This window comes from Rhea americana, unplaced genomic scaffold, assembly GCF_003343005.1.
Source record: "Rhea americana isolate MKP2758 unplaced genomic scaffold, rheAme1 scaffold_66, whole genome shotgun sequence".
Taxonomy (NCBI): Eukaryota; Metazoa; Chordata; class Aves; order Rheiformes; family Rheidae; genus Rhea; species Rhea americana.
Genome location: NW_028186823.1, coordinates 891062 through 906801, shown reverse-complemented (window position 1 = coordinate 906801; position 15740 = coordinate 891062). Strand labels below are relative to the sequence as shown.

At 39.5% G+C, this 15740-nt stretch overlaps 1 protein-coding gene across 1 annotated transcript in view; it reads right to left on the bottom strand.

Moving 5' to 3' along the window:
• The window catches only part of TMEM255B (transmembrane protein 255B), an 80943-nt gene that overhangs the window by 21454 nt on the left and 43749 nt on the right, over window positions 1–15740 (bottom strand). The window lies entirely within an intron of this gene.

The window sequence follows — 15740 nt, the reverse complement described above, 5'->3', positions numbered from 1 at the left end:
CACAGTGAAAACAGACAAGTTAAAATAGCTGATGTATTAAGCATTCTGCTTACTACATATACTTCAAAAGCCTAAAGCAAGACACAGAATAATTGATAAATGAACGCATTAAGGAGAAGCAATTCACAGTAAATTTGCTTTTGCCTTCTTTTCTGTTTATGCTTATTGCAAAAGAGGCATTCACTATCYTTAATTCATATTTTGCTTGTGACATCGCCCATCAGATAATATAAAAGAAGAACACAATAAAATATCCTTGACCAGAAGGAAGACATGTGTTTCTAAACTTGGCAAATGGCCATTTGAAGGCTATTGGATGCACACCTCAGCCAATCTCAGGACTAAACTATATTTGCCTAGGGCAGATTTGATGACTAAAGAGTTGTCTGTGACCAAGCATATATCCCAAAGCAAAAGGGGGAGAGAACAAGTTTTGTTGGCAACAGTGTCTTTTCTTAATATTTTGGCACTTTTAAATCTAATCCTAAACCACAATCTGTACCAGCAAAAAAACTCAAGTGCCCTCCAACACGTCAAACCTCTTCCTGGAAAGAAAGTGGAAACCCACTAGCTGTCAGTCCCTCTTTCCATGCTAATTTACAAGCAAAGGCATTCTGAATTGTTAGCAGAAATCTGTGTCAATTAATTTTCACTGTGACACCATGGGTTTCAAAACACTACAGGCCATCTAGGAAAAACCCCATAACTGCAGGAAGAGCTGCACTGCCTAAGWTCATTTCTCAGTATTCTGTATTTGTTGGCTAATGAAGTGTGAACTGTATAAATCTGCTGAGCCAAACTAGATAATCATTAAAAATGCAGAGCTAGGCAGGAATGCAGACAGGTCAATGAATAAAGCTCATGCATCAACTTGCTTGACTTTCTGATCACCCTGGCAAACGCAAGTGTTTGGACATCAGCTCCTAAGGGTTGGGGAAAGGTTAACTTTTTGCATCTAAAATATTTACTTGTAACACAGAAGCAGAAGAAAAAAGTGCTGAGTAATTCTTCTTCTCTAGAGGGAAAGCAAATACCACACAAACTGCATGCCATGTCTTGAACTAGGATAGAGTTCTTCTGTAGGTCTGGGGATGTGTTAGTCTTTAGTCATGACTTCCAGGGACAGAACTGGTGGGAGGACTAACAAGCTGTATTTTCTCTGCTAGCAGAGCAAGAGTAGGATTAGTCAAAGGCTTGGCTGCCCTTCTTTCAGACACTAGCATTCTCTAGCCCTGAATTCATCTGTTGCACGAGAGTTAAATGGGAAAGAAGGAGAGTGAGGACAGCAGAAAGGGCATGTCACAACAGCAGAAATGGCTTTTTATACCACGAGGAGCAAATCCATAAAAAACTGCTGTCCATCATATGCACAGCAGTAACAAACTTCACTCTGATCCTTAAAAATCCTGGAAGGGGGCAATGGTTAAGAGCATAGGGACTCAGGTGGTGTTCTCCTCAATCCTGCTGGTGAGGAGAAATGGCTTAAGGAGGAACAGATGGATCCTGTGACTCTACAAGTGGTTGCATAGCTAATGTCAGCAACAAGGATTTGGCTTTCACACTCATGGTACCCTATCTGAAGATCAAGAACTGCTTGGAAGAGACGTGATCCACTTAAGTGGAGTAAAAATATTTTTGCCAATAGGATGGCCCACCTGGTGAGGATAGTTTTAAACTAGGAAAAACAGGAGAGGGAGATGAGCATCTACAACCAAGTGAGGAAGTAGTGGACTGATCTAGCAAGTGACATGAGCAGGATGATTTGAATAGGACTGACCTCATGATCAGCGTAACAGAACTAACTGGAGCCTGCTTCAAGAGTATGCACATAAATAAGGAAGCATCTACAGGACAGTACAGAAACAGCTCTCATACCTTTTCTGGGAAATCAGCACGATCGAGTGCCCCTCTGATGTGCCTGTACACTAACACGTTCACCATGGAGAACAAAAAGGAAGTGTTAAAATTCTGCATGCAGTTGCAGGGCTGTGATTTCATTGGAATCATGGTGGCTCACACAATTGGAAGGCTCTCATGGACAGATACAGGATGTTTAGGAAGAACAAGGCTGGGCAGGAAGAAGGGCAACAAGAAGAATTTCTACAGGTATATCAGCAGCAAAAGGAAGACAAGGGAAAATGTAAACCTGCTGCTGAATGGGGCAGAGAAACTGGTGACAAAGGACATGGAAAAGGCTGAGGTACTCAATAATGCCTTCTTTGCCTCAGTTTTTAATGGAAGGACTGGCCTTCAGGAGTCCTAGGTCCCTGTGACCARTGGGAAAGTCAGGAACAAAGACAACATTCTTAGTGCAGAAGGACCAGGTTAGAAAACATTAAACAGACTGGTCTTACACAAGTCCAATGGATCTGATGGGAYGCACCCATGAATACTGAGGAAGCTGGCTGATGTCACTGCAAAGCCATACTCAGTTACCTTTGAAAGGTTATGGTGATCAGAAGAGGTTCCTGAGGACTAGAAGAAAGCAAATGTCATCCCATTCTTCAAGAACCACAAGAAAGACGATCTGAGGAACTACAGACTGGTCAGGCTTACCTCTATCCCTGAGAAGGAGATGGAGCAAATAATCCTGAAAGCCACTTCCAAACATATGAAGGACAAGAAGTTGATTGGGAGTAGTCAGCATGGATTTACAAAGGAGAAATCACGTCTGACCAACTTGAGAGCCTTCTACAATGAGAAGACCATCTTGTTGGATGAGAGAAGAGCAGTGCACGTTATTTTTCTTGACTTTAGTAAGGCTTTTGACACTGTATCCCATAATATACTCATAGACAAGTTGACAAAGTATGGGGTAGATAAATGGACAGTGATGTGGACTGAAGACTGACTGAACTGCTGGGCTTATAGGGCTAGAGTAGGTAACATGAAGTCCAGATGAAGGCCAGTCACCAATAGTGTACTTAGGGGTCTATACCAGGGCTAGTGTAATTTAACATCAAAACAGTGATGAGGTTTTGATTAGATTTTGTTTGTGACTGGAAGCAGCACTGTTCCCAGGGGAGGAGGTGAATGATTAAGCCATACCAGCTATTATTGCTTTATACTGCTTGCAGGAAAAGGGTGAGAGCTGTGACACTGAAGCAACCACTGTGAAGGCAGTAAATTCATTTGCATGCATGATCACGGTAAATGTGTATATTCCTTCATGCAACTAGTTTTGAAAATAGTATGTGTGGTCAATCCGGTGAACTCAAATCAAACAAATGCACGGTGATCTAGAGGATAAAGATAACAAAGATTAACTAATGAAGATAACAAAGATTAGCTAATGACTTCATTCGGGCACCCACAGAATTCAACACTTCAAGCATACAGGTTTTAAGTACATGTACCCTGGGGATGCTGAAAGGTCGAACGGGTAAAAGCTTCAGTTCAGATTTGATTTACATGCTACAGAGATGTTGTGGTTTGCCTGACTAAGGCATTTACATGAATAAGGCACCATGCAAACATTAAGAAGTGTTTAGTAATTCTCCAGTAACATGTCACACTGAATTAGCACCCATTGTACGTTATTTGCCTCCCTGATAGCAAGGAAAATGACACATATTTCAAAGCTATGAAAATACTCCTGCTGGACTGCTCATAAAATACTCCATATTTTTATACTGTTTGCTACAGACTGTGTCTGAATATAGGCTAYCCTGCAGTCCTTGAATCTACTGCTTATAGCAATACTGGTAGAGGCAGAACTACTTTTATATACTAGATATATGTGTTTTTCCAGCTATTAGCAGTGGCTTTAATATATATATCTACAATATTCTGTTACATCCTCTCTTACTACTGCATATAAATAAATAAGGTTATATTAAACAACATTTTCTGAAGTTAGACTTATGGCAGTTTGACTATATCTGCACATTATACACACACTCATACATAAAGTAAAATATCATAATATAATAAAAAGACCTGAATATGCACACACACAGCAGGAAAGAGGACTACTGCTCCTAAGCTCTGTGTAACATGGATACCAAATAACCACAACAAAGGCAAGCACAATTAGCTAAGAACTCATCTTTTCCAGATCTCAGAAGGACTGAACAAACCCCAACCACTTCTCCTTTACATCAGTAAACAAACCTAAGTACACAACCACGTTTCTATACAGGATTCTTCATCATTTTGTCAGCCTACTAGTGTTTGTCCTGCACATTTATCAGCACAGCTGTAGCTAGAAAATCTTTCCCACCTGCCCATCTCCAGTTAAAGGCAGTTACTCAAAGAAGCAGAAGAGGAATACATTATTTATTAGATATTACTATATTAATATTACATATTAATGGGAGGTATTACATAGTTCTGCTCCAACAACAGGGGTTGAGGAAGTTCCTGCTAATATCTGGTCCTGTAATGGGCTATGTTGGGAGATACTTTTGAACTTGTGGCACTCCAGGAAAGCTTGATGCACTGAAGCCAAAGGAAGGCTTGCTGCTGAATTCAGCCAAAACAGGACTTCGCCTCAGCACCTTCTAAGATCAGGCTACTGAAGAACATTTGTGAGCCTCTGGGATTTGACTAGCATTGCTCCCACAGGGCTTATTATTAGYCACAGCAAAATTTGGGTTAAAATTTTCAGAGGTGTCAGAAAAAGTCTGGACACCCAGATTCCTTTAACTTCACACAAATCACAATCRGTCAGCCTTGAAACCTGCAGAGCAAGCTGTAGTTTTCCATAATCTTATTCCATGTTTTTTATTTCAGTATTTTATTTGCATGTGTATTAGAACCTAGGAATGATAAACAGACAGGTAAGAGGGAAGGCTTTATGCCACGAAAGAGAAGAATTTGGTCCAAATATAGAGGATTTTGGTCTCACTGGTTGCTTTCTTTTAAGAGCACACAGCAAAAAAACCCAAAAAACAAAAAACAAAAACAAAAAAACAAAAGAAAGAAAGAAAGAAAAAAGCTCTAAGGGTGGCAGCACTTCAATGCATTATTTTTGTAAGAAAAGTATTCTTTGAACAGTATCTTCTGTGGATTTGGTATAACATCTTTGGGGGAGGGAGTTGTATGGCTTTTAACTGAGGTATGGAAAGCAGATTTTTCTATTCCAGCTCTTGTTCCCTTGGAGAATGCATATATTTTGGATAACATAGGGAAAATTCCATTTCYCTTATGTTTAAGTCCACTTTCTGAAAAGTGAGGTATAGCATAAACTGTATTAACTGAAATTTATCTCATACTTTACAGTCGCAGAATATTACTAATAATTTATTAAAATAATTATAGACTGAGAGGTTTTTTTCCAAGGATGATAGTATTTATTTAGTTTTAGCTTCCATGGCTGCATTGATAGAAGCAGATTCATTGGTGCCAGGGAATGTTCCCAGGCCTGAAACTCGATCATCTATTCCATTAAGTTGTTAAAACAGTGCGTGTGATAGCTTTGGCCTGAGTGAACTATCACTCTTCCAAAATAACTCCTGGGCATGATTTGGGAATTAGCCTGGGCCAAGGACCATTCTCAACGAGCAATGTGGACACTGCCATGCTGTTTGTGACTCTAAGAGACTCAAACAGTAAGGACGTGGGCCATCCCATGCCAGCTGGCCTGGGGACCACAGAACAGTCTTAAGCACATGTAAAAGACTAACAYAGATAAAACTGAAAAGTCCAAAACCAGACTTACGGTTATGGCGGCTCATTAACTTGAAATAGTTCATTTTCTGCTTGTTTCTTACTACTACATTTTTCTAGGTCTTTTTCATCTAWAGCATAGCTAGCAGTGAGTAGGAAAGGGAGGTGCCAAGATTTTTCAAGTTTAATTCTAAAAGCAAGCTGAAACATCATTCTTCAATGCCAGCTCAGCCACATGCCAGCAACAGGGTGCTCCTGGAGATTATTGCTCCCTTCAAGACCAGACTGACWGGTAACTTTTTGAACACAGACATGTAAATATGAACAAACAGACRTTATAGCAACTTGCTTTTAGGCTTTTCTTGAGAGCTAGATGAAGCACAGGTATCTGTCTACTTAACACTTACTGTCCTTGTAGCTGGAGGCATGAAAGTGCCTGTATCTGCACAACAGGCACAGGGGAGCACCCAGCCCGGAGAGACTTCAGACCAAAGAGAGAAGATTCTCATGAAAGAAGGTACCAGCATCGGAGGAGTTTGCGAAAGCAGACAGATTGGGTCACTGTGAGGGGCCCTGAGCTCAAGCCAATTGTATCCCACCCCATACAAATGAGCAGAAGTGTTCCAGATTTTTGGTTATTCTACATCTCCCTGTGCAAGAACCATCTCACAATCTTTTTCAACAACATTCCCAATGAGACAGATGAATGTCTCCTAAGGAACGCCACTGCTAAGAGCTCCTAGGGAATCTTAAAGAGTGATCAGTATAAGCACTTTTGTGCTTTCACACATAAACAAGAATAATTTTGTGTATTTTTTAAAATGTTACAAACAACTTCTATGTTGGCTGTGACAAGAAATGCACTAATTAATATTTGGGTAAAAAGTACATATGCTCAATACTGCAGCAAGGAGCTACCAGCTGTAAGAAACAAAACACCTCATATTTCTGTATGCCCCTGTACCTTGCAACTCCTACATAAAGCATAAGATTATACCTTCTGGAATCAGAAGCAAGGGGGTTTTTGTGATAACAGTTTTCAGCTTTTCTCCTTCACAGCTGAATATGCAATTTGGTTTTCATTGTCCAATTTCAAGACCAGAAGAGGCTTTCAGAACAAAATTATTTTGCATAAATTCACTATTTTACAAAAAGAGTGGAAACAATAACCTCCTGATTTCCAAATACTGACTCACATAAGCTGATGGAAAACAAATAAACTAATCACAATAATCATTTTTAACTGGCCAGATTCTTACAAACTCGTATCTTCTCTTGTGCTTGATAAAGAACCTTTGATCTCCTGGTAGACCAACAGAATGCCTTACTAATAGTTCATGCAAAGTTAAATTTTTGCATAYGTAGTTTGTACATACACAGATAACTGTTAAAATACTACTCCTCACATGCCTCATTTAATRTTATGTGTGTAAGTAATGGTATTATTTTAAAAACCTCTGCATTTCACAGAGCAGTTAAGAGAAAAGAGGTCACAGCCCAACCGTAGGAACTTCTGGGCCACGCATGTCTGCTCCCAGGGGAAGGTGCCTCCCTGTGCAGGCCAGCAGCCACCTCCATGGGTTTCTCTTCTTGCCCATCAACATCAGGGACCGCTCTTATAGGAGCGCCACACAGCAGCTCTGCGCCTTTGCTGTACTGTGTTGAGCAGATATGCTCCTTCAGTCAGGGCTACAGATGTTAAAAGCACAGAGACTTGAACCAGCTGCTGCACCTCCATCTCTCTTGCATTTACTTAAACATCCAAATGCTTAACAAATTGCTGATTATGTGACTGATAATCTGGAATACTGTGGTTGCTGCAAAACCCCATGTTTTAAAAAAAGCAACATTCTGATAAGTAGTCCAGACAGCTACTAGAAAATAAAGCCCTGAATTCTGTGATTCTGTGGAGAGAAATCTGCAARACAGCAATTCTAAAAAAAAGAAAAAAAAAGAAAAAATGTGTGTTATTTGAAATGAAATTGGGAAGTTGGGAAAGAACAATCAATTATGGAAAAAAAATAACTGTACTGATAATTCTTATTTGCTTTGTGTTTTGTCTATCTACCAAGAGAGTCTTTTCTAGATTATTAACAGCTGCTATTTCATTGTCCCTAATGCTCAGCTCATCAGCAGCTTTTGAACTCAAATGTCCGTCTTGTTTTCATTCATTAAGTGGGCCTCCAAGTCTACTCATTTTTGCATTTCACAATTTTCCTCCCAGTGATACCATTACTCTTTTGGTGCTTGTTCCCTAATTTTTGCTCTGTAGTTTGTCTCCTTATGCACATGATCTTAACTCATAACACAGAAAGTCATGGACACAGTCAGGGAGACTACAGTGCCTGGTGCATGSGGTCTGGAAGGGTCACTGCAGAAAAAAAGGAGCAAGCCATTTTTGGACTCCCACAGTCCTACTTTAGTGCATCAGGTTGGCCCTGAGGTTATGCTACTGCCAAGGGGCTGCAAGGTTTAGCTCAGTTGGTTAGAGCATRGTGCAAGGTTGTGGGTTTGATCCCCATATGGGCCACTGGCTTGAGAGTTGGACTAGATGATCTACAGAGGTCCTTTCCAACCTTACCAATTCTATGAACCAAAGTTTTCAAAATTTTTAGCATTTTTTCAAAATTCAGCATTCACCAGGGAAAGAGGCCTATAATTAACAAAGTATTGAGTCTCTAAGCCTTATAAATAGATTTTTACATGCTCTTTTGACGTAAGCTGTGCACTTGATTATTGTGTGTTGATTCAATGTCTACATGTATTGTCCCTGCCTTGCAAGTCAGGGTTCTCAAACTTATGGTGGGGCAAACCTTTCAACAGCCAAGCTATCCTACTCCTACTGCAACTAAGAGACATTAATGATCCCCTGGTACAAATAATTTGCTTCCAGCTTTGTTTAGATACTTAGGATGTAGTCAGGACAGTATTTATTTAAAATTCTTTGGGTGATGTCATGCCATGAGGGCAACGATGTGAGAATCACTGTAGAGTGCAGTCACTGCTTATCTTTTCTTGTGTTTCCCTGTACACCCTGCATAAATATAAGCTAGAAGGTAATCTTCTTCCAGTTTACGGACCTTGTCTGTCTTGTCTGCTATTAGGAAATAATCTAAATCCAGTGCTGAAAATAGGAAAAGCAGCTGGTATGGCTTAAACACTTCTTTTCTCTCACAGACCAGATCTATTTTATGCTATGCTTTCCATGAGCTCTTTTTAGAATTTCTATTTAATTTGAAAGACCAAGTCCTACAGTATTTTCTTCTCTGAACGCTTAGAAGCAGTAGACAATAGTTTCAGGTCTTCCTAGGCACCAAACACTCAAAAAGCAGCTGCACACTGTCACAGCTGAAAGGCCACATACCCGGATTTGTCCCACTTCATATTTCCTAACAGGTTTTTCTTCCATTTAAAATGTTTCATTTTGTAGTGGTAGCCTCAGACTCAGCCTTCTTTATTTGGGGAAGATTTCTGGGCTTGTAGTACCACTGCAGCCAAATGAAAAGCCTTCAGATGCTGGAGAGGATCCACTGCTAGCTGATGCRTACAGAGAGGTCTGTGTTTGGATGGATATAGTTCTATTAGGAAAAAGATTAAATCCTATTCAAATATTTTTTCAGTTGCTTTTGGCTACCTTTTGTCTGGCCTGAAGATAACAAAAGAGTCCCATCAGCCTTCACCAGCGTGTGTAGTGCAGCAGGATGAGTAAAGAAAGCAAAACCTACCTCCCTTGCACTTACTCATGCAGGTGCCAGCAGCCCGAGCACCTCTAATCAACACAGGTGTAGGTGGGGGCAGGAAGAAGAGCGGTGTGTGCACAGCTGTGGAGTGACATCCCCATCAGCTTGGGGGTCTGCATGTTCTGCTGTGCTGCAAACCAGTTTGGCATTAGAGGTAGTCGTTCTGGCTGCACTGGAGATTTGGGGGCCACAAAAACCTCCAGGGGGGACAACTACTCCCTTAACACACCAGACCTTCTGTAAATCCAAGCCTGGCACTGGGAAGAGGAGTACTTTTCTTTCGCCAAGTTTTGGTATCTAATGTCTCTCATGGTCAAGCAGYAGACCTCCCAATTATACCTGTAATAGCTTTTGTGTAGTTAAAATCTTAGGCTTCCCATTGGCTTTTAGGTTTCTCATGACACGGTTAGCTGATATTATTCAAAGCTGTAATTTTAGTTATTGTTTGATGCAATTACATATTTAATTGCTTATTACAGTTGATTACTTACACTTATTACATTACCTTGATTATAGGGTTTGTTATATGAACTGATTGCTCTGTCTTGATTATAATGATGATGTGTCATGTGAGTAATTATCTTTTTCACAAGAATGCAAGAACTGTTTATTCTGTTTCTGTTAATGTAACTATGTAATGTAATATAATATGAAGTACAGCCCTCCTCCTCCCCTTTTGCYTTAATACTATTAGAATAGATAAGAATATATGGGTCTCTAAGTGTACTACTGCAGGMACTGCCACTTTGTAAGAAACTAACCTTTACACAGCTGAAGTACTAAATATCTTGCTGACTCAAACATAGGGTTTTTTTACATTTATGATATTCTTGGGTTTTAATTTACATTAAGGAGAAGGAAAAGAGGCTACATCAAATGTGTCTAATGGAACAACATGTATTCAAWCAAAATACTTGAATCTTAATACTGCAGTGAGAAACACTGTTGCTTTTAATTTTCAGGGCATAGCAAAACACTGACAGGGGTTTTTAAATGTCCCCCATTWTAATCTAGGCAATATAATAACATCCTGGTGTACTGAAGTTTTATGCCAGACATTGCRCAGAAAACACATAAAGTAGGTGTTTATGCCCAGGAATTTGCCATCAAAGCTGTCTGTCATGCCTGTAGAGGGATGTCCCCCACTGACAGACATCACTGCACACTAGATGCCATGGTGAAAGGGTCTGCCCAAGTGAAAGGAAGTGCAGGACTAGACCCCTAAATATGAACAGTAGAGAGTAAAGGGTTCACTGTAGAAGCCCTGGGAGAAATGGGGGAGACATAAGTTATAAGATTAAGACAGTCTAAACAATTATTCATGTTCATGCATATGTTGGTTGTTCAGGTACCATGAGCTTTTCCCCATCTCCACTGGCTCATCATTTTGAAGCCTAAGTGCATTTCAGATCATATACATGGTGTTCTATGCTCCAAAGATGAAAAACACTGCATCTTCTGGTATGTGGGAGCATGGAGAGAACTGCACTGAGGCATATGCCCAGGGAAATTCTGGGCAGGATCTGTAGAAATTMTTTTATATGTATGAAATCTTATAGACACACTTTTTAAAACTTGGAATTTCTCACCACAGACTAACTAAATAAATTGCAAGCATAGATTTCCATAATTTAACTATTTTGGTACAATACATCTTTTCATATGMTCTAAAGAGTTGTAAATGATCCTCAGTAAAAATTTGTTGAATACCTGAGAACATACTGAACACTATTTGTAGCCATACAGTCAGCCAACCACAGACACCAATTTCTGCTACATTATATTATTACTCCTACCTATCATGGTTTCTTCTTAAAGATCAGACAAATAAAACCTCTAGTCTCTTTAAACCTTTTGCTCGGGCAAACTGCAGCACACACTTAAAAGTGTCCTAAATTTTTACTCTAATAGAATTTAAGGATTTTTTTTGTGCTTTGCTGGTTTAGATCAATGTGAATAAATGGCACCTTTTCCTCTGTTCACCTCACTAATTTCTGTCCAGGGCAATTSAAAGCACTGGTTTTCACTTAAATGATGGAAAAGAATGTGAAGTATTACTGCCATTAATTCTTAATTCTGCAACTACTACTACTTTCCCCCTCTATCTTTTTGAAGCTCTGATTTTTTTCTGACAGAGTATCTATTGTATCTACCTGTTTATAGTCCCTGGAAACGCTTCTGAGAACAGGAAACAATGAAGGAAATTCTTTTCTGCTGGCAGCCCATAAAAGGGAAGTAGATTATACTTTTCAGAGCAGACTGCAAGATCTTTGCCTCAGTCACCACCTTTTKCATGATTAAATTGTTATTAACCTACTTTGTATGTTTTGCATAGATTTCATGATGGCTAGTGCTTTGCAAAGTAAGGACAAACATGGAAATAATTCATTTTGATCCCAGCTCTTAATTCAATAAAGGTCTTAATTCAACAAAGCTAAACCAATTCCCACCATCCAAACTGATTTTTGGGTGTAGAGGAGTCATGTAGTGCAYTGAACAGATGCAGAAGATTACAACCTATGGAAACTAGAGTATCTGTGCCACTTTAAACATGAAGCAAATCCTGCTCACTTTCTCTCTGTGGAATTATGTGAGTAAAATGTGCAGAACTTCCCTCTGTTTCTCTATGGCTAATTTACAAAATAATCAATGGAGTCTGCATCTAACTAATTGCAATGAAAGCAAAGCTAAAAGAAAATGATTTAAGTTTAAAAGCCAAAGAAATAGGAAGTGCCAGATTTCCTATTACCCTCATTTACTAGAAGTTCTGCTCTGCTGTGCATTGACCTTGTGCTTTCTGTGAGACAAGGTCAAGTAATTTAATGGCAGTGATATTTAACCATTAACTTTCATATACTTACATACGCATGTCATTCCTGTAATATTTCCTTAGAGTGCAAATCATCAATTTATTTTAAAGTAAAATAAAAGAGAAGTCTTACTCCCTCTTTATTGCATGCAAATGTAGTAGGATGTCCTTTATTGCATCTTCAAGGAAGTTTTACCTCAAAGCTTCACTACTGCAGCTTGACCTACCAAACCAATGACATTAAAGGGGAATCTCAATATGAGGTGCTAAATTTCAGCAAGGGAAAGCCAATGAAGTTTGTTTATTTGTGCCATGGTGCTAGGGAAAGCTAGATGAGTCCTTGCTTCCCCAACAGTGAAGGCTTCTGTCATTTACAGTGGCCTATATGAAGAGCCAGGAGGGCCTGAGACAGTCTTCTCTCTATTGCCTTGTCCTGAGGGTTGCAGTATGGAATGAGGAGACCATGTGGCAGGTGATATAGAGAGATGCAGCTGGGAAAGAAACCAGATATCTTTTTTTTTTTCTTCCCATTGACAAGAGAATTGYTCTTTCCAAACACAATGTGTGTGCTGTTTAATGTTTTAGACATTTATATTTGGTTGTCAGAGTGCAAGCTCTTTTCCCTCAGCAAAACAAGTCACAGCAGGGAAGAAAAAGGGATTTTTAAGAATTTTCAACTCGACTAAACCTGAAAGGAATTTCACRGAAGAAAGAAAAAAGGGGCTGTACAACTAGAGGGCTTTCTCCCTGCCAATATGAGACATGCTGCAAATGGGAGGGGAAGATCTTAGGAGGTTCTCCAAAAAAGGGTTGCAGTTACTTTCATTGCTGGAAAATGTCTGGCAACTAAATTAAACTACCTTACCAGCTTCTCTGTAATATCAATATACTCAGGCTGTATGTGCAGTACTTGGCCAAAAGCAGAGGAACATCAGACCACAGACTCTTCAGAAAAATACTCTGAAGTTTTCTCCTGCCCCTCATACAGTGCTTGTGCTCTATGTTTTAGCCTAGAAAACACTAGCAAGCTGACAGTTTTTCTGACAATAGCAAGCTGACAGTTTTTCTGACAAGCCCTTCAATGCATCCAGAAGAGTCTTTATTGGGCTTTCTTGGGTATTATCTGATACCTAAGGAACACTGTTTTTTAGTAGAGATACTATTTCAATTATGCTCATGTTAAATATTATGTTTCCTTTGCAGATTTGAAGTCCAGAAAATGTGGATCAGAAATCTTTATCAATGGTTTTCAACCAAACYGTAAACTCCTAAATATTTTCTAGCAGCAAACAGGTCTTGGCATAGCACAGGGAAACCTGCTGACAAGAGACAACATGAGTTTTTACCTGACCATAGAAATAGTCCTTCTTTTGAGACGCTGCTCTAGAATGACCTGCTGAATAATACAGACTAAATAGTTTTACCTCACAATATCGGCATCTAGTTCATAACATCTGCCTAAGCTTCATGAAATCACATAGAAAGGCACCTTGGATTTAAAGATTTCAGTGATGGAGAACCCTCCATATCCTTGACAAAGCTGTTCCCGTATTTCAGGACTACTACCATCAAAACTGTGTCTATTCTATGGTTTGAATCTTTCTAGCATTGACTTCCATTTACTGCACATTATTTCCACTTAAAAGCTTTTGTGTAACAGACTAMAGAGCCCTCTCTGAGCCTTTGATTATGTAGATACATTACAATGGCCAAGATCAATTCACTTCTCAACAGTTTCTTTTATAAATAAAATAAATGAAACTTCTGAGCTCTGTTGCTAGAAGGTGCTGCTCTAAACTTCGAACATTTTTTGTCTAAATTCCTTCCAAGTTGACAACATCCTTTGTGAAGCACAGAGAAACACCAGAGCTGGAGTCAGTAATCTAGCAATAGTCTCACAGACTATTTCTGTATTGCCAAATAAAGAGAGGCAGGGACTGATCTCCAAGTCTGAGACCAAGTGGACTCATCCACATAGCTTCGTTAAACCATGTAGTGCAGGTTTCTTTTGAAGAGAGTTTACGGGGGTGGTCTAAAACAGAGCTGAAATGGGAGCTAACAATTCAGCAGGGGTCTGATACTTGAGTTTATTGCATAGCAGCATAGTAGATGTGGCTACTAATACTTATAAAATGCCTGTCATTATAGATAACCCAACTTCCTCATCCTAGTGGGCATTACAGCCCACTAATTCAGGGGTCATCTTAGCTCACTTAGYTACATCACCCTGGGACATCATGCTTTTATGTTCAGACTTTTTACCACATTGATGCTTAATCCCTCTTCAGATCTGCTGCCCTCCAGAACCCAGCAGCTCCATCCTACAGCTATGTTCTTTTTGTCCACTCTTGTCTGTGCCTGTCACCTATAAGTACTAGCATGGCAAAAAGGCATCCTGAGAGCCCTCCTTTGGCCAAGGAAGATTCTTCTGGGAAAAACATACTAACCTACAAGAGCACTGATGTAATCACAGTTACTGTGGAGGGGACCTTCACTTAAAAGGAGATGATTTTGCTTGTTGAGTGTGCACCAGAGCAGTCAGCATGGTGGAGTTTCCATCTGCAGATGTCTATAACTTGTTCCAGAGCTCTCCAAATTAGGATGCAGACCTATCCAGCATGAGGAGTTCTTTCTCTGTCTGGACTATGAGGATCAAGGAAGAGCAGTTATGTTTTGATTTAAAGTACATCCAGCTGCATCTGGATGCATGAGCATAATTGTTACGTGAACGTAGTCATCTTGTAGTTGAAAAGAGAAATCTTGGAAGAATGACTTAAGCTGGCTGCAAGTGTCCTCCTTCCTCCATCTCTTAAAACAAAAAAGAATAAATTCCCTTTTGTAATTGATTGGTACTGTAGGAAGGTGTTTTGTGCTTCCTATTTCACTGTTAGATGCAAGATCTAATACTAGTACTTAATACTCCGAGATGATAGACCATTGCCTTAAAAATGCACTGTATGCTAACTAAAGCACTTTGTATTTAAGAAGCTCATCAATAAAACATTCTTCACCTTGGTGGACCTTCAGTGATAATGAAGAAAAGTGTCTGAGAGCTCTGCACTAAAGGTAAAACAACGCATGCCTTTTGAAATTGAACATCTTCAGTATAAACAYCACTGTTGAGCTAGTGCTAGCTTTCAGTTAGACATGATTAGTGCTCACTCTTGCTAAAAAACCCAAACTCTTTATGGTATATGCTGTGCCATGCTATTATATTAATGAATCATGYAGGATAGAAATGAAATTAAAAGTAATTAGCTGTAATTTTGTCTCATGTAGCAGCATGGAGAAAGTAAAATGCATTTAGGATTTTCCTCCAGAGAAGAGTAAGAATAACTTAATTGAGATGAGAAATTACTTATTGTTGGAGTTGAGTCTTCTACTGCCAGTTGTCAAGGTAACAACTTCGTTAGAAATGAAATACAGCTATTTGTTTTTCTATTAAATAAGAGGCCAACAGACTCATTTAGAACATTTTCAAATGGCTTCTTAAAAGATCTGCAAGGCCTGGCCTGAAGTGTGCATGGCTTTGAGGCATAAAGGTAGGGCTTGAGACAAGCCATGGCTTTATGAAGTCCCAT